The following is a 27,139-nucleotide window of genomic DNA, read 5'->3' as shown; positions in this document are numbered from 1 at the left end:
CTCGAAGGGGGCCATTATCACGATCTAGGACTGAAAACTGGTTTAGTGTGTCTCTGTGTCCTCTTTTTATCATTCTTAATCTCCTCAAGCTTACCCATTTGTCACCATCTGCATCCCTCTGGTTTGCACTGCTTTCTTTTAGCCTGCGAATGTGCCTTCCAATACATGTGAATGAGCAATACTTTAAAACAGGAGTGATTTCCATTAGGCTTACATAAGGCAGCTTTTGTCTTCTAAATGAAGTTAAGAAATACGATCCTTCAGCCTCTTCGGGTTGAGTCAGATACTTCCACTTTATTAATCAGTTTTAATGTGTTCATTCTAAGAGTCATTGTACTACGTAAGGGTTGATTCTTTTGTGTGGTTTTGAGTTTAACGGTCCAGCTGGAACCAAGTCTTCATGCTCTTAAAGTGCCATGCTAGCGCTGCTGTTTTTAATTTTTCAACTACAGTAGCTGCCCACAACACACACACATACACACATACACACACACACACACACACACACACGCACACGCACACGCACACACACACACACACACACACACACACACACACTCCCAGTGTATAATGACTTCCCCTGGCACTGGCCCCTGTGTCTCTGCAGTCTGGGGAGAAGGGTGGAGCGTCTGTTTATGCCGGGACCCAGGACTTGACTGGGTATAACATAAATCGCCAGGCTTTGCGACACAAAGGACAATTAATGTTTACAGCGGTTAAAGTGGTCACTTTTTTGTGGTGCTAAAAGCAGGGGCCTGTTTTTCTCTTTTATGCGACCACTCCGGGGTGAACGAAGAGCAACTCTCCGCCCTCCCAGTGGCCTGTAGGCTGCTGCAGTGGGGCTTCAACTGGAGAAATTTCTCCGTTTCATAACTCATAACTGCTTGAATGTCATGCTTGTTTTAGACCTTCTCAAAGTCAAAGAACACATTGACAGTCAGACAACCCAGACTTTACTTAACAAAGCAGAGGAACACACAGTCAAACAGGGAGGAAATTATCCAATTAAGTTGTTGCTGGAGGAGATTCCCCTCCGGTTGTCATGGCAGTAGGGGGCTGTCGAGCCAGCAGGGATGCTGGGATTAGCCACTTATCTGAGCGTCGTTCCGGGTGGCTCAGATCACAGGCGGCGCTGAGTGGAAGTGACAGGTCCCATTCACAGGGCCTTTACTCTCCGGCACCATGGATGCTATCCAGGGCCACAGGCGCTTTGTTCTGCTCCTGCCGCGTGAGCAGAACCTCTTGCCAGCGCTCAACCTGATACCCCGCTGCTGTTTGCCTCATTCGTCGCTTTAAGGAGAAATAAAAGCTTGCCACACGGGCAAAGCTGGAGACCGCATTGTGCTTAAATGTGTTGCCATCGTTGCCAAGTGAAGTTAAAGTTGCACTCGTAGTTAGTTGGTGCAAGTTTCAAATCCAGGCTCTTAATACCTGTTTGTGGCTCCATCTGCAAATCTCTACACACACAGGGCTTGGCTTATTTAAAAAGGCTTGGTAGGGGTGCTTGGGTAGCTCACCTGGTAGAGCGTCAGCCCCATGTACAGAGGCTTAGACCTTGACACAGCGACCGCAGGTTCAATTCCAACCTGTGACCCATTGCTGCATGTCATTCCCCCTCTCTCTCCCCTTTCATGTCTAAGCTGTCCTATCCAATAAAGGCCTAAAATGCTAAAAAAAAAAACTAATCTTTAAAAGAAGGGGAAAAAAAAGACTCGTTACAAAAAGCCCCTCTCTTATATAAAAGAACAAACAACTATCATCCTTTTCAAAATCTACTGTCTAGATCAGACATTAAAAACATATTGCTTTTGATCTCATAAATAAAACCAGTTACATATATCTTTAAAGACCTCTTTTGGAGTTCCAGTGTTGATTATATACCTTTGCTCCCATCATCCCTTTTCCTCTGCTTGTCTGCTTTTCACAGACTGTGGAAAATGTATGATCCACGCATTTACTCACGCTGGCCTGCTTGTACTTCCACCCTTCTCTCACTAGGCCACCCCGAAAGCCCCTGGCCACGTCTGACTCCTAAGGCTTCTTCTGCATTACAGCAGCTCTCAACAATGTCCATACCAGCAGGACTCTGGGGCTGCTTTAAGGTGCAATAGAGGAAAGGAAGTGTGTTATAAGCTAAGAGCATGACCATTAATGTGTGTGTTGTTTTCTCTTGTGTCCCTCTGTTCTCTCCCCTCTGCCTGCCAGCTTATTGGTCAACATACGTAAATCAACAGGTCCAGTCTGAAGTAAAGATAACTTGTCTCTGTTTAAGCTTTAGATTATGCGTTTCCAAGCAACAGAGATAAATAAGAACATTATGGGAAGCGTTCACGCCATGCTGTCATACACAGGCTTGTAAGGGTTTTTGGCCCATCACACTCAAAGTTAGGGCTCCAAAAGCAAAACATTACATCACACCCAGGCTGATAAACAAACTACTCCATCAGAGCCCAAGTGGAGTAAGACAACACTGCATCAGACAGGCACCTTTCACATTCGCTTTCTTTTTCTTATTTCTTCACCCCAACCTCAGAACTTGGCCTGAATTCCTGGCCAGTGGTGTAATTACAGGGTCCTAATTGTTTTCTATGAGGTTTGGGAGATATTGTCTTACTTGTGGACCTGGAACCCAATGATCTTTATCTCTGATTGAGCCTGAGAAAAAAAAGCAAAGTATTTGCAGATGGAGGCACTTTCATAGCCTGCCAGAAACAGGGATTTAATGTATGCCTGGTTGGCTTTGGCATTCCAAATAAGTCAGATGGGATATCCCAACTTGTGCTACATCAAACACAAATATCAAAATTATACATCATTTAGAGGCAATTTTGTGATACAAGAATACCAAATGCAACCCATAAAACCAACATTATTACATTAGAATTGGTTCTTAAAGATGCTATCCTATACAGGTTGCATCAGTGTCAACATACAGTTCAGCAATGAATGGTGATTGCACGCTCAGCAGTTGTGGAAGTACAAATCATAGGTATTTTGGACTTTTGCCCTCTGTATCTTAATTTTAGTCTTAAAAATGTGAAGATGACACTAAGAGACATCACTAGATACCATTGCCTTGGTTTGATTTATGACAGTACAGCACTTAAAAGAAATATGGCTGGGGCTTATCACAGGAGGGGGCTGGCATGCAGCAAAACTATATGGGGAGGGGGACGGGGGGGGACGTAGGCTTGAATTAGCACGGCTGTCAAAGCTCTGTGGCGGGGGTCCCCATCAAGCTGTATCTCGCAGCCAAGCGGACGCTGTGGTTTATAGGGTCGCAATTACGGTATGGCTGGGAGGCAGAGGCACACTGTCTGTAATAAGCCGCAGAAATGTAATCTGTGTTTTCACAGCTCAGCGCGGCTTATCACAGGCCTGCACGCTAAACCCTGCAACTTAAACATCAGTCGGCTGCAGCTTGCCATTAGCAAAGAAAGAGTGGGAGTGCGTGGACGTTGGTGTGTCTGTCTGACTGCCAGAGTGAATGTGTGGGTGGGAGAGCGAGGTGTTGAGGATTTGTACAGTAAGGGATGCAGCTGTTCGGCGTGATTAGCTGCTTTAATGGCAGCAGGCTTTAGTAACTGTGAGTGGAGCGACCCCAGCCTGAGGTCAGAGGGGAGGGAGCTGAACAAGAGCAGGTGACCTCCACTCCCACTCCTCTTAGATCACACAGTGCAGCACTAACAAGGTCATTATTCTGACGAAACACGAGTCACCTTTTCATTCAGCCCTCTTTTTCTTTTCTTTTTTCAGTCACAGATCCCCCTGTGTTTGCATTAACAGGTGTTAAATGTGTTATTCTCTCTTGCTCCAATTCATTCACAAAAAAAAAACTGATTTGATGTCAGATTTAGCCACATCCAGAATATTTATGCCCTCATGAGACGAGATCCACAAAGATATATAAATCACATAGATACAGGGAGACAGGCTGTGTGCAGAAAGGGCCACAGCAGCTGATATTCATGGTTATGTAAATGGCCAGTGCAGCACAAGTGCTGAGTCCAAATTGGAAGCAGCTGAAGCTAAGGCAAACTGGGCTGAGGGCCCCAGATGAGATTAGACATGGGAGCGTTCAACCCTTTCAGCCCATGCTGCTCCACTTAGGGGAATTGTCATTATAGTCATTAATTAACAAACAACACCACTAAAGAAAACTGACCGGCCAACTTAAAATGAACTAAACCAAACAGTGGGGAAGGAGGAAGTTTTTCCTCTTCTCCTGTCTGCCTTTCTTTCCATACTGTTTTCTTCTTATGTAAGTGTGTGCTAGTATGTGCATCAGGTTTATGACAAATCCCCAAATTGTACTTCATAGAACAGTTCAGGTATTGGAATATATACGTACAAATAATTATGATGATAATATTATGACATTATTTTGAAATGTTCCTTGCAAACCACATACAGAGCAGTAATAGTAGATTATGATTTTCCATCCATTTAATTTATTATATAAATTGTATTTATTGTATATATCTTATACATGAAGAAAAGATCCATTTGTTTACCTGCATCCCCTGGCGTTTAGTCTGTTCTAAAATCTAACATAAATGGCAGTGAACTTCAAGAACTCCAGATGCACAGTTCTTTAGCTGAAACTTTTTTTAAAGTTTCATACATACTTAACCTTGATTCTGAGTTAAGTTTTATGTATCTGGCTCCTGGACTGGAAATGCCTCTTCTGCTTACTGATTTATTTATTATTTCCCTAGACTTCCCCCGGGAGTGCATTGAAAACTGTTTTTCCTGCAGTCAGAAAGACTTAAAGTGGGCCGAGTCAGCAGTGCAAACAAAACTTTTAGGGATGAAAATAGACACACACACACACACACACACACACACACCATGGCAGCTGGAGTATTCTTCTGTCCCCAATAAAGGAGAGGCATTTCCTCTCGCCCAGTAGTTTAAGTGGACTGGTGTGCTGACGGGGTGACCCACAAACAGACAGACTCTTTACAGCCTGTTGGATCACGCAATCAGGAGCAGAGGGAAGAAAGTGTCTCTCTTCCAGGATAAGCCCAACTGAGCTGGTGACAGAGCTTTTATCATGTAGAAAGATAAAGAAGAGGAAAAACCTTTAAAATCCTACCCTTTTTAAATCCTTCTCACTCCTGGAGGTGTGGGCTCTACCTCCTTTTTCTCAACTCTGATCCACTCAGCGACTGATGCAATTAAAGCTGCATTAACCCCGTCTGCTCCTTGCCCTTCAACATATCACCATCTCTCATCTTGAAGGTATAGAGTGGCACAATGTAGGTACTATATAACACAGCGCTACTGTCTTTAGGTAGGCTCTGAGAAGGTAATGAAGCATATTTGGCGTTTTGACGTCAGTGCTGAGACAATGGCAGCATTGATGGAGTGGGTACGCTCGGGGTCCTGTTGGTTCCATACAGCTGTGATGAGTTCAACGGACCCAATTGCTGCCTGCAGCCCACTGGGAAGACTGGTAATCTCTTTCACAACCCCAGACTTATTGCAAATCACCATCTCTCCACTAATTTGTCAGAATTCCAGCATCTATTTACTTTGATTTCACTTTCTTCTGTCTTAATCTTCCTTCTCCTTTTTACATTCTCTTTTACACAGGCTTAAAGTGATATATTCAACTCGCTTGTTTTTTGTAACAAAACATCCAAAATCCAAAGATATTCAGTAGTTTATTTGCATTGGAGAAGCTGGAGCCAGCAAACGTAATTTATTAATCGATCATCAGTTGTTGCCGATTGATTTTCTCTCAATTGACTAAATGTTTGACATATGAATCCCTGTAAAATCCAGTTATGTCTCCTTACCGCCGCCTCACCCCCACCCCCTGGTTATATCCACATTCTGGACTGCCAAAACATAACAATACAATAAAAACTGTCGTGTTTAGATAAAGTATTCTTCTCTTACACTGTATCAGTCTGTGGGTTTTGTACACTCCCAGTAGTCCTGATGATCTAGCTGCTCATTTGTCACTGTTATGAGTTCATAAACATATACAACACCACATAAGAGAGGCTCAAGTGTTGTGGCTCAGTGGGTGGGCCTTCAAACCTCCTCCACTCCCATGTATACTAAACCACAAACAGACCACCACATCACAGAGATGTTGCTGTGGTGTGTCGTGGTGACATCATTTATAGCCTCTCGTTTCACAGACTTCCCAAACACCCCCCCCTCCAGTTCGGTCTCAGTTTCCCAGCTACTAAACGCTGCACTCTTGGATAATGTGTAGAATGTAAAAGTCATTGCCCTCGTCTGACTTTGAAGCTCTATTTTGAGTTTGTCTTTGCATATATTTCCGAGTGGTGCTGATGGTTGTGATTAGTTCTGGACAGAAGATGAGATTGGAGAGCAGGTTCGAATGAATTGCACCAGCAGTTGGCCTAATTAGAAACATTCCTGGTTGGCTTTCAGAGCTCAAATCAGACAGAGAAGCAGGCATCCCCCAATCCTCTTGACCAAAGAGAAATGAACTCACTGGATTGGCTAGAAGAGGAAAGAGTAGAGGATGATAGAACTCTCCTCTAGAGATCAAATGTCTGATATATGAAGCTGTGGCTAAACACGGCTGACAAAGTGGGACTTTACAGTAAGCTGTATTGGTTTTACAGCCACAGACGAGAGCTGTGAGAAATCCACTACTAAAGAAGTGTGTTTGTGTGTTATCAGCTTGGTCTTCAGGCAGGATAGTGTTGCCAGGTGCCAAAAACCAAATAATCGTACAAATACCCTAGAGATATCATAATTCAGGGCAAACTATCATACATTTATATTCAAACTGTGGGGCACCCAGAACTGGGGTTGCAACGTTCTGTATATAAATCTCTGCCAACTGTCTGTGCCGTGGTTCATACTACATCGGTAAACCCCAAGTAGACTGCAATGGGCTCCAACTACAGGCCAGTGTAAATAAATAAGGAGACAAGAACCACTATGAATTCAAGCATGATGTGAGCAAATAGGTTACAGGAAAACATCCCTGTTTGTAGAAGGCTGAGAGTAGCCACAATGGCTATCTTACAAGATCTGCAGAAATGTGATTAGATAATGTGATTTGAGTTGAGTAAAATAGATTATTGACATAGTCAATGTATGATGGTTCCAAACCAGCTCCGTACAATTTCACTATAATGGAACAAAATAATCTGAATGTCTAAATTATCGTACATTGATTGTACTAGAATAAAAAGGGCGAAAATGATTGTAGAAATACAATAATCATCATACACATGTTAACACTGAGGCTGGAGATTGTGTAGATGTTAAGTTATCCTCTGGCAGGTCAAAACTGGTCTAAAAATGTCCACTAAACCTGTAGGCATTCATCATTATTTGCCTTGCACTTACAGTACATCCTGAACTCCCTCCTATAAACGTGATATGTGGTTTATGTGGTTTTAATGTGTCGTGATATTTATTTAATGTTTTTAAAGTGCCCATATTATGAAAAAATCACTTTTTCTGGGATTTGGGGTGTTATGTTGTGTCTCTGGTGCTTCCACACACATACAAACTTTGAAAAAAATCCACCCATGCTGTTTAGAGTGAGATACGGTTCCTGAATGTATCCTGCCTTCAGTCTCTGGGTGAGCTGGTCAAAATCGGCACGGCTTGTGACGTCACAAGCCGTGACGCAACCATTAGCTCGTGACGTCACAAGCCGTGACGCAACCATTAGCTCGTGACGTCACAAGCCGTGCCGCATCCATTAGCTCGTAGCGTTAGCATGTTAACGCTATTGCTAAAGCTAGCATGCTAACTCTAGCATGCTACCTCGTTCTCAATAGCAAAGCACTGCTACAACACACACAAGTTCACCATAATCTACAAAAGAACTACTTCCATGTGCGCCCTCATTTAGAAGTCTCCCAGCTAATCCTGCCTTGTAACTGACCAAAGTTGTAGAAACAGCCTTTCTTTTACTGTCTATGGAGCTAGCTAGCTGACATGATCTACATCTGAGCTACTGGGCATGTGCAGTGCAATCAAAGATAGTACAGAAGAAGAAGAAGAAAAGAGGTCTCACTCTGTAGCTAAAACAGAGACCAGCTGAAAAGAGGATCTGCAGCAGTGAGAGAGAGCGGTACAGTACAACACAAATATGGTGTTTTTTGAAAATTAAACCATGTAAACCTATTCTGGTACAACCTTAAAATACAATTATGAACCTGAAAATGAGCATAATATGGCTGCTTTAATATATTTTATAAAGCACTTTACATTGCATTTGTGTGTAAAAATGTGCTGTTTAAACTAAACTTGCTTTGCTGCATACGTTACACTTAGCCGTCTTCAGCGCTGCAGTGTTTCACATAAAAGTGCAGTTTACCCTGCACTAATAGAGCATGTAAGACATGCATCATTTAGGAAAGTGCTCGTATTTCCTTCACTGCATCTTCTAAGGTCGTATCTCAGGGGCTTCTCTTAATATCCACACACATATGGGCCTGCACACACATTCAGGCTTGTTCATTCTACAGCACTGCACAGACAGTAGGGCTGAACGATTTTTGAAAATAATCTAATTGCGATTTTTTTCCCAAATATTGCGATTGCGATTCGATTTTTTTTTAAGCTTTGTCTTCTGTATTATTCAACAAAGACAAACAATAAATCATTTTATAGTATGAACAACACACAATTACACACTAGACAGTTAAAAAAGTAAAAATATAGTATATACACACACACACACACACACACAACAGTGTAATTTTTTACAGTGCACAGAGAGGAGCTGCCTCCAGCCCCTCCCCCTCGTGAAGTTGCGTGCTGCCGTGTGCACTTGCTCAGAGAGGCTATCGTTACGTTAGCTAGTTGCTGGTGTTCTTGCCGTGGGATTAACTGTACTAATAAAACCGTTGAAACAGCGCGGCCACGCTGCTGTGAAAGCTCCCCGAACGTCATTTATCAGAGTCTGGTTGTTACCCCTCTCAGTGGCAGCTCCTCCACTCCATATCTTTATAACGGAGCTAACCGGAGCTAACAGCTAATCAGAGCTAGTTGCCAACCGAGCCTTCAGTTCTGCGTTCCTGTATCCATTAACTGCACGTATGGACTCGAACCAGAATAAAACCCTTCATTTTATTAAAATGGCTGTAAAAGTTTTAAACTACAACTCAGAGTTGTTTGAATGACAGAAATCAGCCCAAGGTACAGTGTAGCGTTAGCGTGCTAGTTGATGCTTTCTCTGCGGAGTGCAGACTGATTTGCTCTCGCGAGTCATGTGACCAAATCGCAGCCTTTGCGATTAGGAAATCGCGTTTTAACATATCGCGATATTATCGCAAATGCAATTAATCGTTCAGCCCTAACAGACAGCACTTTTTTTACCGTCTTCTTATTCACTTAGAGACACACATCTTGTTGGGATCATCTCAGGGGCACAGAGGGATATTCACACTGTTCAGGAAGTGTGGTTTGCTTCAGTGGTCCAGGACCAGTCCAGGAAGAGGTTGTGGCAGTGTGCTGGTGAGGCAGTGTCAGGGGCTCAGAGTCAGAGAGGCCCAGTGGGGTGAGCTCATTAACAACAGGACGTACCCCTGAACCTCTAAACCCAGGCCTGCATTCCATCCACTCCACTGCCCCCTGGGGCTCATCCAGGGGGGCTTTAACAGCCCCGTTGTTTTGGTTGGAGTCTCGCCACAGCCAGAGCTGAGCTGTGCATGACGACTCTCCCCTCCCCCGCCTCAGTCACGACCATAAATACAGTCCATAGAGGGTGTCTGTGTGTTCCTGCTTCCTCAGGTGTTTATGGCCCTCTCGCTCATTCATACTGCACTCACAGCCGGAGCCTGACAGGAAACAAACACTTGCACACTCGCAAGGATGTTTAAAAACACCTGCTCCCACAAGCACAGACATATATCAAGTTTGTATGTACAGACTGACATGTGACTCAGGCTATATTAAACATTTATTTTTACACCACAGATGACTCAGGTCACACAACCATGAAAAAAAAAAGCTTGCTGACTCGCTGTAATTAATAAACTTGATACAGCACACAGAGACATGGTCACTGTCTCTCTCTGTATCTTTAGAGTTAGAGCTCTATCTGCTCTGCCAGCTGCTATCATTGCCTGTTGAGGAACAGAGGATGATGTCATGGACCTTTTATTTCTGCTGGTTTCATGTTGTCTTCCTAAAGGGCTCCATCTCACCTGATAGGGGCCACATGTGGCCCAATGAAACCATGCCTGGATCTCAGCCAGATAAGACAATCATCGAATCACTCTAAATAGCCAAAACATGCAGTGTATTTGCATGTTAATGTGGTTTTATTTGTACTGTGTTGCTGCAGGGGCCTCCGGCATAAGAACTGATTTATGATTTGGCAACACTAGACGGATCAGACATTATCAGATCATGTTGTGCTTTAATTATAGTCTCCACTGTAATTGTGTTCACATTCTTTCATTCACTGTGATAGTGAGCGACGATCATAGCAAGCCAAGTGTCCGCAGAAACATTTGCTTGTTCGTAGAAATGACTTTGCTAGGTGTGTTACTGAGGAGACGAAGATTACTGAGCCTTTCATCGACTTGCTTCATGTTGTCTTCACTATCAGCAATCTAAATTAATCATTTAAGCAAATTTTAAGGCAAAACTACCCCAGTTCCAGCTTCTCAAATATGAGGATTTGCTGTTTTTCATTGTCTTATATGGTATTAAATCGTTATATTTTTGGCTTTTGGTCTGTTGTTCTGGTCCGTTTCCAGGTCTTCCGCATCTGCTCTCACGGAGTCTCTGCACCATCATTGCAGCCGGGGAATGACTATAACAGCACTTTCTACCTACATATAGTACAGTTGTGACATCACAATCTTACGAAAGTCCTGACGGCTCGTTTAAAGGCACCGTTTCTGAATGCGGGCTGTGTGCGTTTCTCTGTGGATTGAGTGTTTTGATAATTTCACAGTATTTATATAGCACATTGACCTGCTTGATAATCAAAAAAGACATAGAAGTCTCATTTTGTACAATATGGGCGCTTTAATGGATTAATTAAGAAAAAAATGTGCATACCAATCAATGGAAATGATTGTTAGTTGCAGCCCTCTAGGGAGAAGGCATGTTAGCTTTGTCATAGCTACATAGGCTATGCGCATAGGTCCTGTTGCTTCTCTTTAACCCCTTAACAGTGAACAATAAATCTGGCTTTAGAGGTTCAAGTATCATTGAGGCTGAATGTGGGCATGCCTGAGACTGTAAGATAGTTTGGATGAAAACATCCACTAAATGACATATGCTTCTCATTCTACACATTACAGGACTAAAGAAAATGAGGAGGGAAAGTAGACGGTTTAGTTTCACTGTGAACATTCTTTGGATGCTCACAGTGGTTACTTATCAATCAATCAATCAAACTTTATTTATATAGCACTTTACAGCAACCAGCAGGTATCCAAAGTGCTTAACATCGAAACCAAGAATAAAAACACATATCATACAATATAAAGAAAGAACATGTAAAATCAGAAATAGTTACAGAGAAACAGAAGAATGAAATCGTCACACCACTGCTACGTATTAAAAGCCTGACTAAACAGATGCGTTTTAAGTTTGGACCTAAAAAGAGCTACATCTGTAATAGTGCGGGTATCAGGGGGTAACTTGTTCCAGAGTCTCGGAGCAGCAACTGCAAAAGCCTGGTCACCCCACCGTTTATATCTAGACCTTGGCACTTCTAAAAGTCGCTGGTTTGAAGACCGCAATGACCGGTTGTGCTCCCGCAAAGTTAAAATTTCGGACAAATACTCCGGGGCCAGACCATTTAAGGCCTTGAAAGCAAACAATAAAATCTTAAAATCGATTCTAAAACGCACAGGGAGCCAATGAAGGGTAGTTTTTCTCTATATTGACTGAATCCTTGTCTTAATATTAATCTGAAATGAGGTAAATGTTGATAGCGATATTTTAGAAACCACAGTTGTACAGTTCAGAGGATCTGGTACCACTGAACCACTGCCTGCACACAAATTGGCCTCTTTGAGCCTTTTTAAAGTGGTTACCCTCTTTGGACATCGACCATCATTACATCCTATTTACAAAAGACCAAAAGGATTATTCTGAGTTAATGCGTTTTATATGAACCCTTCACTTTGCCTGTGTAAACCTAGCTACTCGAGTAAACAGAGCCCTATTGAAGCAGAGTTACTAAATCTGCGGCCAGATGGGTTCTCCTCGGAGACAAAGTGAAGAATTACAGTTTGTCCTGAGAGTCCGAGCTCGGCTCTCTTTTCCCTCTGGCCTCACTCAGAGGGGGGTACAATCTATTCCCTTTCTCCTAGATGCAGAAAGAGATGAGTGTGTAAAACGAGAATGGCTGTACTAGTGAAAGGGTGGCACGGCTCCAATGGGACACGTTTTTTGTGCTGCCAGGTAGAAAAGACAAAGAGAACGAGAGCAGAGAAGAGGATGTGTTTTCCTCCTTTCTTGTTGTCACAAGCTGACACTTGAAGAAATGGGATGGCACTGTTGTGTTAAGCCAGACAAAGGGAAATATTATAAGAGACATGGAGAGAAGGGGAAATGTTGTTTGTTTTTTTTGTTTGTTTTTTTTTAACTGGAAAAGGCTTGTTCATGTTACTGTGAAAGGACAGAACAGGCTGAAGTAATAACAACGATGAGCATCATTCATACTTTCTCTACGAGCCATAACCGCAGTCTTTCTTTTAGATCATTTATGTTTTCATAATGTAACTGAACTTTAGAAGTAAAATTAGATTTGAGGCTCCCTTGTCTTTGTGTGCTCTGTCTTACAGTCCATGCACCGCTACCCCCTGGGTGTGGGTGGGTAGCCATAGGGACGCCAAAGGGTGAAAGGGCAGGGAATTGAGGGGTGAAGGGTTTGTGCTTTCCTGCAGAATAATAGCAAGTATTGTTCCTTAAGTGGTGTATAAAGACTATCACAGGGAATTTCTTGACATACTCATTCTGTGTCAGTCTTAAATTTCTGAGGCACTTCAGAGCTGTATGTTGTAAGCTGGTCATGCTAAGGGAGTACAAAGTGTCTCTTTTAGCGCCTGAGCATCAGTGAATCAAAAGAATGATTAAAGCTGAAATGTCTTGTTCTAGATGTCTTAACATCTAGGAAGATGACTGAGATAGACAGGGAGAATTGAGTGGGCTTGGTATTATGTTGTTGTGGTCAAACTGCCCTGTGTTCCCCTGTTTTCTTTTCATCTACACTGTGAGACTGAAAACTGTAGCCAGCCTGAAGACCTGCCAGAAAAAAGAGACTCCAGGGCTCATTAAGAGTGACAGTTAAGTCTCACCCACAGACTAATACTTTCTCTGTGGATGTCTAATTTTGATGGAGGCCTCACACACTCCCTGATCTGCACAGGGACAGGAGAGGGCATGCTGGGAGATGAATTACAAACACTGCTCAGGATCATTCATCCATCAGAGCAGCTCTTTTCCGCCAAGCTGGAATTCCTTTCCCCTAGCTGCACCTGACAGTGCAGAAACATTAGCCCGAGCTACCGCCAGTTTACTTTTTGTTCCAGAAGTGCAGCTGAGTTTTTCAGCAGGTTTTCAGTCATAACCGAGGCAGCTTCTGTCAGCAGCAAGCAGCCGCCCTCCTCTCTGAAAGTGCCTAAAGGATCGATCTGAGAGGCTGTGCAGCAGGAGAGTGGATGGCTACAGTCAGCAGTTTGACTCTGATGCTAATGTTGTTTGAATGGAAGTTGGGGTAGAATTGTTAATGAAAAGTTTAGGTGTTGAAATGGAATGGCATAATGTGGCACAGCTGACTGCAGTAAAAGGGACACGCTTATTGGCCAAGGATAGTGTGGCCATTTTCGAAGACCAGGTTCATGACATGCCAACAGTAATTTGTATCATTGTCTCGCATTGCCAGACCATCCTCCACAGCGCTGCGGAGGGTCTGGCTAGTCCACACAGCATTTGGGGATGGGAGAAAAACGAGCTCTGGTTTTTTGGCATTTCTTTAAAGCAATCACAATCATCTTGGGCAGCGCTAAGCCCCGGACACAAAGATGGTGCCTCTGCAAAATAGCTTCAGGAAGGAACTTGTTTTGGTGGAACGTGTGTACGTTCAAAAGTTGGTTTAGTCGTGCAACAGAAAACTCAGATTGGACAGATAGTCTAGCTAGCTGTCTGGATTTACCCTGCAGAAATCTGAGGAGCAGTTAACCATAGTCCTCACAAATCGACCAGAGTTAAAAATGCCAACACAAAGAAAATGGAAGGTGTGGGACATCCGGCCTAAAAAGAGGGACATCCAGCGGAATTTCCGGCGACACCTGAACAATCCCAGAAGTGGAACATTGTTGATATAGACTATTTGTAGCATGAAGCACTCCAATCGGTCGTGTTGAAAGGCAGGTAGTTAGAAAGGTAGTTAGAGGACTTGTTGGACCCTTTAAAAGTCTCCTGAATACTACATACCTATCTCGCCAGCGCTCCACATTTTACCGACCACCGTGTGAATAAGGTCAGCGGTTGCACAAAGCTCTGGGAGACACAGAAGTGTAGTCTGCATGACTCAGCCAGGGCACAGATACAAGGATTATCACTGAACTCTGTCACAATAAAATCAGCCCTGAGGGTCGACCGTTGTGTCTCATGATCTCATGTATGAATTATGATGCATCTTTGCACTCTGAGTTTTCACCCTCATACCCTTAAAGAAACAGGGAAGAGAACTAAGAAGTGCTAAAACAGTATAAAACTAATTTATTTTCCACTCGTGTTGAGTCTGTTCAACTCACTGCCGAGTGGTATGTTTAATTCAGAAGCTTTAAACTGAAATACTTTTTTAAAGTGGTCTGGTATATAGTTTTTTGTAGATGGGTGTATAATGAGTTTTAAAGGTTGGTTTGCCCTAAATTGCCACTTGTTATTTTAACAGCTTTCAAACATAGTTTAACACTGCAGATAAAACAGAAACAGCCCACTAAGTCAGCAGTTAGCTTTCATGTTTTGTGTGTGGATGTAGAAACTTAATCTCTCAATAGTGACTTTTATGAATCAATTAAAACGCGATAAACAGCAGAGGATGGAGGTTGAGTAAGAGGATTAAGAGCTCACGAGAGGTGCCGGTGATGGTTTTTGGCTGACCGCTGTGTCTTGAAATCTTTAATAAGCAGCCGCTTTGTACTTTAACCTGTCTGTGTTCTACTACTGTGAGAGGAGGAGATGAAGGAGCACAAACACTCTCCATATCTTCCAGTGTCACAGCTTGATATACATTTTTGGGCTTGGAGTCAGACAGTGGGACACATCAACCCGTTTTTACTGCAGCACCGAATGCCTGGAGAGATCCGGTCATTGTCAGCCAAGACCTGCAGGTCTGCTCCAGAGCACAACTCAACCGCCATATATCAGCGATGAAGAGGGGAGGACAGAGAGGGATATTCGCATCATGTTCACTACACACACACATACATGTACACGCTAGACCGACAGACACTGCAAACATAGATACACACAGACAGACAGATTAACCAGATGTTTTTCCCCTATTTTTATGTGTCAGAGCACTTGTCTCCCTCTGACCGAGGAGTGTTGATCTCTGGAGCTGGGAGCTCGGCACGTCGGCACTGCTGCTGTGACCGGGACCACTCTGATAAATTACACCACACTGACCATGGGGGGTCTCGTCTGTACGTGATTTAGAACTTGAAAGCCATAAAAGACCCTGTACATCATAAGCTTGACAGACCTAGTGTGACTTCTCCCCTATCTGAAACTCGATAAGGAAACTTTATCTTCACCTCACTGACTGTCTCAATATGACCACTCATCTCTAAATGACTTTTATACTGCTGTTATGATGATATAGTTGCTGCAATAACAAAGTAATGTAATACGATGATTAATACTGTGCTGATGATTACTGTATTGCAGTATAATTACACATGAATCATAATCAAGTTAATCATTTTAATCAGTCTACTCATGTAGTTCACTGACGATGTTAACACCTAAACATCCTTTTAATCATATTAAAGACTTTTTGTGTGACCTGCACGTGCTTCCCAAAATCAGGGATCTCGGCTCTACTACTATTATTTGCATGCTACATCTGTATCATGTTTTCTTACACTAGTAGTTATAGTCCTCTAATAGGAAGTTTCTGTCATTTTGTAAATATGCGTCCATCCATGCGTTTTTCTCGTGGTGCTCAAACGGTTAGTCGATTAGTTACTGAATTGATCGACCAGAATTAATAAATAACAGGTGATGATTCATCTGTTACATCATTTATTAAGCAGAAATTCCAAACATGCTCTGGTTACAGCTTCTCAAATGTGAGGACTTGCTGCTTTCCTTTGTTTAATAGAATTATACATTAAATATTTTTGATTTTTTAACTTTTGGTTGGTCAAAACAACCATTTGAAAAATTATTATTATTTTAATATTTGTGTTTTTTCTTAGACTTCTTTGACAGCAAAGTGAATAACTTTGAGTTTTGGACTGTTGATCGGACAAAACAAAAACTTTGGATTGTCCGAACGAATGGATTTTCATTTCATAGACCAAACAACTAATTGATTAGTGTTAAATTCTAAAAGACGTGTTTGTTTGATTTCTGAAGAGGAAGAAGAAAGGCTTTGTCCAATTGAAGATTAAGCAAACGGTTTAATGAAACAGAATGATGAAATGACAAGTCAATAACAATACATCAATAAAACACTGCCAGCAGTGGACTGCAAAAACATGCCTCCCCTTCGGGAATCACATTCAAACAGTCCTGAAATCACCTCAGTTTTCCAAATTTATCCCTTGACTGAAATCCCTCCCAAGATTAGGACACACCTCTGAATTCAGGTTTACTCCAGGTCACAGACAAAGGTCATTTATCATGGTAGTGCCAATTCCATTCAAGTTTACAGAGATAGGCATTTCCTTTGTTCTAATCAAGTCTGGCCCAACAGTGGGTTGCTTTCAAACGACTGGGGAGCAGTTACCTTTCCTGTGGGGACAATGAGTCTCCTCCAGTATGCAAATTGACAGACATGACCTAATTAACACAACACATTAGAAGCTAGGGCTGGTGTGAGGCATGTCAATTGCTGATTAAGGCTGGTCAGTTGATTATATCTAGCTGCAGGGAACATAATGTACATTTAAACCAAAAGTACATTGTTTTCATAACATAAGCATTGTTTTAACTTTTTAAAACACAACATTAGTCAATCATGAAAAAGAATTATTTGCAGCCCTACTACAGTATAGATCAATGTTACTAAAGTGCCTACTGTGGAGTTTGTCTTGAAGTTTGTTCTTTTGCTCGGTCAGCAGTTTCTCACAGTGTGAGTGCGCGGGAGTGCAGGGGAGGCTGTTGTTGAAAAACTTTGTGAATGCCAGCAGGGAGGAGTTTGAAGAGGAGCTTGTGTTCCTTTGTAATGCATTGCTGAGATAAGGGCAGCATCCACCACGTCAGCCCCTGCTGGAGCCCCGCGGGGTCAGTCGACCCCTGTTGACCTGAAACTGTGATCACACAGTCTGTTTTATTAGCTGACAGGAGCAGCATGATGGATGGCTCGTCTGTGTTCGCGTCTCGTTTGGCCCTTTTGTTTCTCTCTACTGTACAGGCAGTGGTAGTTCAGCTATGTTTTGATCTGTGTTTCCTCTGATCCTGTAATCTGCTCCCACTGCCCTGCATGGGAGCCTCTCCTCTTTCATCCTCGTGTGCATGTCTTCACACAGTCAGCTCTGTCTGTGGGCATGTTGTGTTGAAGTGCTTTTCAGAGATAAGACCCTCATTGTGGTGTGTGAAAACCCTGTGAATAGAAGCATCCCATCTTCATCACTTCTTTTTTTCTTCTCCCCTCTTATCTTCATTCCTTTTCTATTTTTCACAGCAGTTTTTCTAATTTCTCTCTCTGAGTAATCTGTAGCAGAGGCAGTAAATCATAGTGCACTTACAAACTGTCGGAGAGTTCCTGTGTGACAGTCTTTCGTCAGATTAACACTAGAGCACTCCATCACCCGGCAGCATCTCTGCCTTGGCACATCGAGACAGAGAGAAAGAGTTGGACATAAAATAACATTGAAGGAGGAAGAGTGCATCGCTGAGAGCTTTTCGTGACTGAATCATCCAGAGGCCCCCGCTGGTGTGCGTTAGTCAAAAAAACAAAAATATCTACATCTGCACTGCAACTCGTACAGTTACAGTTAATAAATCTGTCTTTGAAGCATAAATAAATAAAACACTGTTGATTTTAATGTTTGAGCTCATTTCTTTACCCTGAAACTAAATTTTACATTATCAGTAGTTGCTGTATGTATTTAGTGGTAGAATTTGGGATTAGTTAGTCCTTTTGATTATGGCTGTTATAAATGTATGTTTTATTTTTTTATTGATATGACATTCATGTTCATTTCACGTTTCATACCAAAGAAATGGCAGCAGTGCTTATATTTTAAAAAATGGTCGCGAATGTCATTTTGATTTTCCATATCTTACACATTTTTTAATGAAAACTTAATTCACACACACACAACTCCAGCAACACTTGAAGTATATACTGTAAATGTTTAACTTTCAATGAGTATGTTTTCTTAGTGTGCCAGGCAGGAGAGACATTCTTTAGGAAAATATCTCCTCTGTACCAGCTTGGATACCTCCCGGTAGTTGCACTCACTTCTCATGTTTATGGACCAATTTACTTTTTTGAATTATTTCTTTTATGCTCTGTCTATTTAAAAGTTTTTTTGTATGATGACCCTGTTGGAAAGGAAACAGGGTTTTGGCCTTTTCAGACTATTTTTCTTCTGCAAGCACCTTGAAAGTAGGTGAAATTGTACCAGAAATTCCTACTCAACATAATTCACACATACAGGTGACATCATTGATATAGACAACACACTGCCCCTCCTTTTCTTTCTTTTCTTTTCTTTTCTTTTGCCCCCATGCCCAAACACTCCAGGACCCTGATCTGGAGACTGTGTTGTAGAAAAACACCCGCTATATCCCCAGCATCTGTATTTTTGTCCCTTGTAATGTTCAGCTCTGCACTGCCCCTCTTTATCTTATCATTCCTTTGTAGAGCCCACAGAGCATGCATAATTATCTCCAATGGTGCAAAACACAAACGACCCCCCCCCCCCAAGCTTGAGGGTTTCCATCTGTCAGAGGAAGCAGACATGAGACAGAACCACATGTTGTAGTAACACTGGCCAGACCTGAGGTGTCGTCGCTGGGTTTGAAGAAGAGCAGAGATATCCTACTGCAGCTTAAAGTGCCCATATTATGAAAAAATCACTTTTTCTGGGATTTGGGGTGTTATGTTGTGTCTCTGGTGCTTCCACACACATACAAACTTTGAAAAAAATCCACCCATGCTGTTTAGAGTGAGATACGGTTTCTGAATGTGTCCTGCCTTCAGTCTCCGGGTGAGCTGTTCAAAATCAGCACGGCTTGTGACGTCACAAGCCGAAACGAGCAGGCTAACCGCAACCATTAGCTCGTAGCGTTAGCATGCTAACGCTATGGCTAACGCTAGCATGCTAACGCTAGCATGCTACCTCGTTCTCAATAGCAAAGCACTGCTACAACACACACAAGTTCACCATAATCTACAAAAGAACTACTTACATGTGTGCCCTCATTTAGAAGTCTCCCAGCTAATCCTGCCTTGTAACTGACCGAAGTTGTAGAAACAGCCTTTCTTTTACTGTCTATGGAGCTAGCTAGCTGACATGATCTACATCTGAGCTACTGGGCATGTGCAGTGCAATCAAAGATAGTACAGAAGAAGAAGAAGAAAAGAGGTCTCACTCTGTAGCTAAAACAGAGACCAGCTGAAAAGAGGATCTGCAGCAGTGAGAGAGAGCTGTGCAGTACAACACAAATATGGTGTTTTTTGAAAATTAAACCATGTAAACCTATTCTGGTACAACCTTAAAATACAATTATGAACCTGAAAATGAGCATAATATGGCTGCTTTAAGTGGCCTGCAATCAACTTTGCTAGACCATGCCTGTCATGATGCTAATCTGCAGGGTGCCGAATTTCTGAGGGAGTTTCCAAAACAAGCTGTATATAAGTGTTTGTCATCAGGATTAAGATGACGCAGATAGCTCTGGCTATACATGGGTTAGTCTTTGAAATTCTTACATCCAGTAATTAGTGCCGTCCACTCTATGCACTGTGTCTGCTCTTGGTGTGGGTTTTCTCCCTGAACACTGCACATGCACAGACACACTAATTTCCTGTTAATATCTGAGTTTATTTGAAGATATACTCTGTTTATTTCCAGTGTGCCCAGATTGTCTCGCTATGTTAGCCTTGTTAATCTCTGACAGAAGACCAAAGCTCTTTGCCATCTATGTGTATTTGTCCTGATGTGGATTATTTAGGTAATTCAAATACTTTACACATTGTAGTGTCACGATAAAGACTTCCTAATGGATTATAAAGTTTTTTCTGCCAGGGTAAAGGTCAGACACTGGCTGGATCTGTTGAGGTGTTCTGAGGTCACTACGTATCAGTTATCATGTTTGTTTTGTCTGTCGTCTGTTTAGCTGGATGTCAATTTTGCCGTCTCGTCTTAAGCCTGCAGTGCAGTGTGAGTGATTGGGAGAATGAGGTCCAGATTGTTGCATAGTCTTTCACATACATTTTCATTTATGTCTTCATCGTAAAAGTCTCCTTATACTGTGTAAACTGTACCCATGACTGAAGAGAGCCATGATTGAAATCTCCTTCGTTTGTGATTTGTGTTTGTGTAACCTCAGTGAGCCGAGGTCCGGCATACCTGGTTTATTGCCAGAATTAAAGCCTTAACTCCTGCAGGCCAGTCATCAATCAGCACAGTGCTGGTTAGCGCTGTATTGGATTAGCACAGGGTTGACCCCTACCAGGTGTGTTCGACCTGTGTCGATGTCTCAAGTCTAGGCCGTGGTGTCATGTTCTCCAGTTCCCTACCCTGTGAGTCTACCTGAGTAGAGGCTCTCTGTTCCACATGCTACCACCCTGAACCCAAAAAGCCCAATCAGCTTTGATCCTACCCTGCGGCCCCTGGAAGTAAGTGGGGTCTAATCCCCAAAAAGCCTTAGAAAGACACAGAGGAATGCCTGGCACACAGCACACCATTCACTCAGGGATTAGTCTGAGAGGAACTCAGCTTCATACAGTCATTTACTCCACTCACTCTGTGTGAGTATATACGTGTGGGTTTTTAGTGTGTGCGTGCATATGTACATGTATGCAAATTCTGCATGCATGCATGCATACAGGGGTTAGACAAAATAATCTCAAAACCTCAAGAAGACTATGCTAAAGCTGCCAGAAAGCCAGGACATATTAGGTTGGATGCTAATTAGCAGCATAATATAAAGAGGTTTGGCAATAAGCTCTTTGATACTTTAGGCTTATGTGAGTTTTCAATGCGGTGGGAGCTCCACAGAGGCCAAAAATATTTGTGCCAAGGCTCAGGGTGCACTGGTCCAAAAAAAAAAAAAAGGAAATATATAAGATGTTAATGAGAGTATTTTCCAAAATCAATATACAGACAGTACCACAAATATAAAGACACTTTTTTCCTATCATCTTTCGCGATATCACAATTACCCATTGACAAGGCAAATGAACTGAGAGCCAATAAATTATAATGTTATTGAATTATATCCCTGGTCCTATTGCAAATGCTGACAATACAAGCAAAATGCTTATAATGAGGAACAAAGATATTACGGAACATTGTCTAGTTTGCGTTATGTCTGAGGTTAATCCCTGTTTCCTCAGTGATTTAGTAATAATAATAATAATGTCTGTTCATTTGTCAGTCTGGAACCTGAAGCAGCTTTATAAACATCTGTAACCCAGAAATCAACAGCAGCAGATCACCATTTGGTTTGATCACACAACACTCAGATTCTTTTGATCCTCGAAGGAGAAAGCTGAGAGCCGAAAATGCGAACCTGCTGCCTTTAATTACACTTTAATTTTCTGCAGCAGAAGGATTATGTGTCCACGAGTAGTCTGGAGGCCCGGTCTGTCTGCGTACTGAGAGGAGGGATGCAGTAGTATCAGGTGGATGGCTGTGTTATTCAAACTCATGTCACAGAAGCACAGTATCGTGGTCAGTCTCAGTCCCGTGTGTCTGTGTGTTTTAACAGGTGCACAGTTGCACAGAAATGTATAATGATGTAAAGAGTGATGCTCAGATTTGGCATTAGGTTGATGGTGATGACAATGAGGCAGCAGTGTGCAGCAGACTCATCAATCTTACACTGAACCTGGAGTGTGGAGGGAGTGATGTTGGTCCTGGCTCTGTGCCACTGTTTTGAGAGCTCACCCATATGTGACTATTTGCCGATAGGGCATCAGTAGGTGGATTTCATCTGATGGAAAAGATGTGTATCTGATATATGATTTCTTCTGCTCTCTTACCTGAGAGTATTCTTGGTAGCTGCCTAAGTGAAGTTTTTATTTGAGGAGAGAATGTGAGCCGTCTAAATCAGGGGCTTTGAGACCCTGCTGTTGAGTCAGGCCTGTGTCTGCAGTATTGGACTGTATGTGACTCAGCCAGGGTCCAAACATGCAGCATGTTGGACGCGCACACACACACACGCACACGCACACACACACACACACACACACACACACACACACACACACACACACACACACACACACACACACACACAGACGGCTGTGCTTTTATCAGCCAGACTTCCATGTCTGCTTTCCTTTCATGCATGAACGTGCTGTCAGGGAACCTATTATGTACCCTGAATACTCAAAGTGCAGATAAGGTACAGTGTCTCTGTAGTGATACATTGTAGCAACCTAGGAACCGTAAAGAGCTCAGTATGCTTAAACTAGTCAACAAGTTTCCTGATGCATTACCGCCACCAAACTGTTGATCTGTGGAATAGTAGTCATGCATTGCCAGACCTATCTCCACAGCGCTGTGTCGGCGATGGAGAATGGTCTGGCTGCATGAGTTAACATTCTGGTGGGGGGTGCGGGGGGGGGGGACTTGCAAAATAGATAGTGGAGATAGCGGAAGGGTGGGAGAATGCCTGACTCACGCGCCAGATGTCAGTTTATACCTACACTGTAAATCCGGTAAGCCAGACTAGTTGAATTAGTGAGAAAACTTTGGCAGGAATGTGTATGACGTCTCCCACAGACGGTATTTTGATATACCAGGAATATATATATTTATTTGTTATTTTGAAATCTCGACGGTACTGTCAAAAATACAGACTCTCCTCTTTCTATTAAACTGATACAGGTGCACTTTTTCATTTTACACAAATACTGTTGTATACTGAACACCCTGGTGAAAAAATAGCGCCCAAGACTACACTAAATACCTTGTTTGAAGCATACTGAGGCCTTACATTCTGGTTTGTTTCATGGTTTTTATAGTAAAAGGGGTTATATGGTTCAATTGAGATCATTTTATGTCTCCATTGGGTTTCTGAAACCATTTAAAATCCAATTATAGTTTATCATTTTACACAATCCATTTTCACCCCAGTTAAAAATGCAATAAACAAGTCATTCTTGAATCTCAGATAGAGGGGTTTTTACTCAACCGTTTATGTTTCTACAGATGTTTATATTGGCTGTCAAGCATAATTACAATGACGAGGGGAATATCTGATGAGAAGATGTTGCAAATAAAATTTCTTCTTACGGACTCCTCTGCCTCTGTCCCATTTAAGAGTATGTGTTGAAACAGTGGTCTTTAGCTATTTCAGCATATTACATCTAACATTTTCACCATGACAAACCTCAGAGATCGGCCGAATACCTCCGCAGTAAAATGATCCAAACTTATGAAGGCAAAACGGAGATTAGGGTGTTATATGAGATGTCCCAAAGGGAACAAATCAAATCAAATGATTTGTTATGGTGGAGGAAATTGACAATGCTCTCTGAGAGAAGCTGAATCATGAGGAAAATTGAAACAATAGTGAAGAAAGATTTTGGCCTACTTCTTACCACACGTCTGCTGCTCTCAGTTCGTTTATATCCCTGCAGAGAGAGGCACGTTTATGGTTTGCTATTGAAGCAGAATATCATCTTAAACGGAGTTGGAATGGCTACAATCTGGCAGACATGTCTTGGCTCTGGATGGACGAGTGCAGTCACTATCACAGTCATTGTGTTCGACTGGAGCTTTTTGTGTTTGGTTGTCATGACTCCAGCTGCACAGTTGTCAGAGGGGACTTGATTGTTTTTATTGTTTACATGGGTGGCTAAGGAAAAATATAGGTTATTGAAACCTTTTTCTTAACTAGACTTGCTCTCATGTGTACTCGCACACAAATCATACCACAGGAGGGAAATTACACTTGGCTTGTGTGGCAACAGGCCTCTAAGCCGTAATAAGTGAGCATTCAGACCAACCTTGGATAAATAAACTGTGTGTTTGACTGGACGTGTCCTTCAAACACTCAGGGCAAAGGATTTACTCACCCAGCGCTGAGTGTGTATAGCAGAGGACATGGGGCAGGATGTTTAGCTGAGGTTTGTGGATTGGCCTGCGCTCTGCTTGGCTGCAGATGTGGGCAGAGAGCTGGAGCGCTTGTCAACCTCTGTATGGTAATGGAGAGGGTCAGAGTAAAGGTCTGCTGGCCAGGAATTCAGCAGTGTTTTTTTTGCAGAGAGCAGCTACTTCTTCACTGCTGTTCCTATTGCTGTTGGTCAAGTCAACATATTTGTATTGCTTAGTCTTTGCAAGCTACTGTTTGGATATTTTTGATCCTCCAGTAATGCCGTACTTGGAAACTTGGTACTTGAAGTTAACATTATCTTTTTTTCGTTACTATTTAGCGATTACAATTTGAAACTCAGCCATTACATTACAGTTACTAACCATATTCCTTGCAGTTGTTCCTGTTAAGTCTTGTTGTGGGAATATTTTGGGTGCACTCTTTTGTTTTTACCTTCAAATAAAGTGGGTTAGATAATTCTGTTTAACTGTTGGACTCTTTACAACTTGTCTGCTTGTGTTTCTTGCCCCATCAGACTTATAGCAATTATGCCATGCTCTCAGATCTCCGCAATTACTCTTGTCACTACTTTTGACATAGCGACGTCTGTAAGACCCGAGTTGTAATAAAGCGGAATTATCCTTCAAAGGGAAAACAGCTTCACAAAATGTTGATGGGGTTTGCCTATTTTAGTCACAAAGATGTTTGTGTGTGTGTGTGTGTGTGTGTGTGTGTGTGTTTGTGTGTGTGATCTAATTCCAGTCCTGGTTGTTTTTAGAGCTTTTGTTTGTCTGCCACTTGCGGCAGTGTTTCGGCTGAGAGGAATGGGGTTTAACTACTGCGGTGTGTAGGGAGTGTTTTTATATGGAGAGGTTACAGACAAGACAGACCCCTCGCTGCCACACTAAATCAGCAGCAGAGGAGCGTGTGGTTTCATTCAGTCAGTCCTGGTCTGCAGCCCTTGAGTTCTGTTTTTGCTGGTTTCCTTGGTGACCGCAGGAGAGACATGGATGGGGGAAAGGGTTGCACATCACTGGATAAGATGCCAACCGAGGTCACTGAAAGCTAGGGTGTCGCCAAGGAAAAGTTTACAAAGCAGCTTTAATTTGGGTCAAACAGGGTCACGAGGGAGGATCCCGGTTCCATCGGGGCTTCTGTGTTATTGTGTCTCTCTTAATATAAGTGAAGGGGGCGGCCTCTAGCTCACCCAGTGGAGCGTGCGCCCCATGTGGGCTGGGTCCTTTGCAGCGGCCCGGGTTCGAATCCGACCTGCGGCCCTTTACTGCATGTCGTCCCCTCTCACTCTCCCCACTTTCCTGTCTATCCACTGTCTAGTGAAGAGAAAAGCCCCAAAAAATAATCTTTAAAAAAGAAAAAAAAAAGTGAAGGGTGTGAGCTGGATCGTCAGCCTCTGCTGCTTGCTTTTATTAGACATCTGCTGCATTCAAGTGGAGGAAATGTGGATGGCGGATTTGTAGTGCAGCCTGTGCTGACCACATACTATCTCAAATTATTACACTGCAATTTGACAGATGTGCCCACCACTGATTTTAGCCACTTCACACAGACCGCAGCATCGTTTACTTTCATTGGCATTGAGAAAATTGTTTCCATTTTGCCACAAGCTTAAGGTTTTATGTTTTTGGCTACTACTGGGACAACAACAAATTAGATATATTATTTTTAAATTCACTTAAAATTCTTGGGTTTTTTTATTCTCTCAGGTTTGTATAAACACCATATTCTCTTTCTCTCTCTTTGAACACAAACTGCCTCTCCTGCTGTTGTGGACACTCGGAACACCACCACACTCCTAAAACCTCAAAACAAGTGGTTAACAAACAGTGGAGGCAGGTCTGCTCTGCTCAGTAATTAGAGGCAAAGCTGGTGAGTGATTGTGAAACAAAGCTCAATTTTCCTGTAATTAGTATCTTTGAGTGCCTTGCAGGTATTCCCGACAGTTTGGACCAAACTCTCTGGGAAAGATAGTTGTGGTCTACCATGATGTAGTTCTTTCTGGAAAATGCAATCAGCAGGAAGCCTGACAGGAGGGAATGAGGGGAGGTTATGGTAGGTGAGTGCTGCATCCTGCGCACAGCTGTCCGTACCCAGTGAGGCCAGTCTCCTGTCCCAGAATGGCAATGGGAGCACATGTCTTTAGGCCAGACAAACACCGCTGTCAGCAGACCGCAGTCACTTCACCATTCAGACCATTCAGCGCTGTGCTGTAATTACACACCACTGCCTGCTGTGAAAGGGGCGGGAGGGGCAGCCAGACTTCAGACCTCATCACTGCCACCAGCATCATTACAGGCATGTGCTGGAAAAACAGAGAGAGTGAGAGAGACAGGGAGAGTCAGTGAGAGGGAAGGTGAGGTAAAGACAGCCCTGTCTGGGACAGAGAGGCAGGAGGAGAGGCAGGAGATCCTCCTCCTTCCTGAGAAAGATTAGAGGCTGTGTGTGCGAGCACATCTGGATGGGCTGGAGGAGCTGAAAGGACTGATGTGAGAATCAGCAGAGCCAAACTGAAGATTAGTGAAACAACAATACTGGTCACACTGAACTGGCATCTGCAGCATGTACTGTATGTCTGTTTGTGGGTATGTGTCTTTGCCTGAAAATGGTAGGAATATCGATACACATGTGTTAAAATACCTGAAGTAGGCATCTGATCTCAGACCTTACTGTCAGTTTCAGACAT

General features: G+C 42.7%; 1 protein-coding gene across 3 annotated transcripts in view; it reads left to right on the top strand.

Moving 5' to 3' along the window:
• The window catches only part of emid1 (EMI domain containing 1), a 59,849-nt gene that overhangs the window by 9,490 nt on the left and 23,220 nt on the right, over positions 1-27,139 (top strand). The window lies entirely within an intron of this gene.

Source organism: Sander lucioperca, chromosome 2, assembly GCF_008315115.2.
Source record: "Sander lucioperca isolate FBNREF2018 chromosome 2, SLUC_FBN_1.2, whole genome shotgun sequence".
Lineage (NCBI taxonomy): Eukaryota > Metazoa > Chordata > Actinopteri > Perciformes > Percidae > Sander > Sander lucioperca.
The sequence above is the reverse complement of the archived record's forward strand: the minus strand, read 5'-3'. Positions and strand labels throughout refer to the sequence as shown.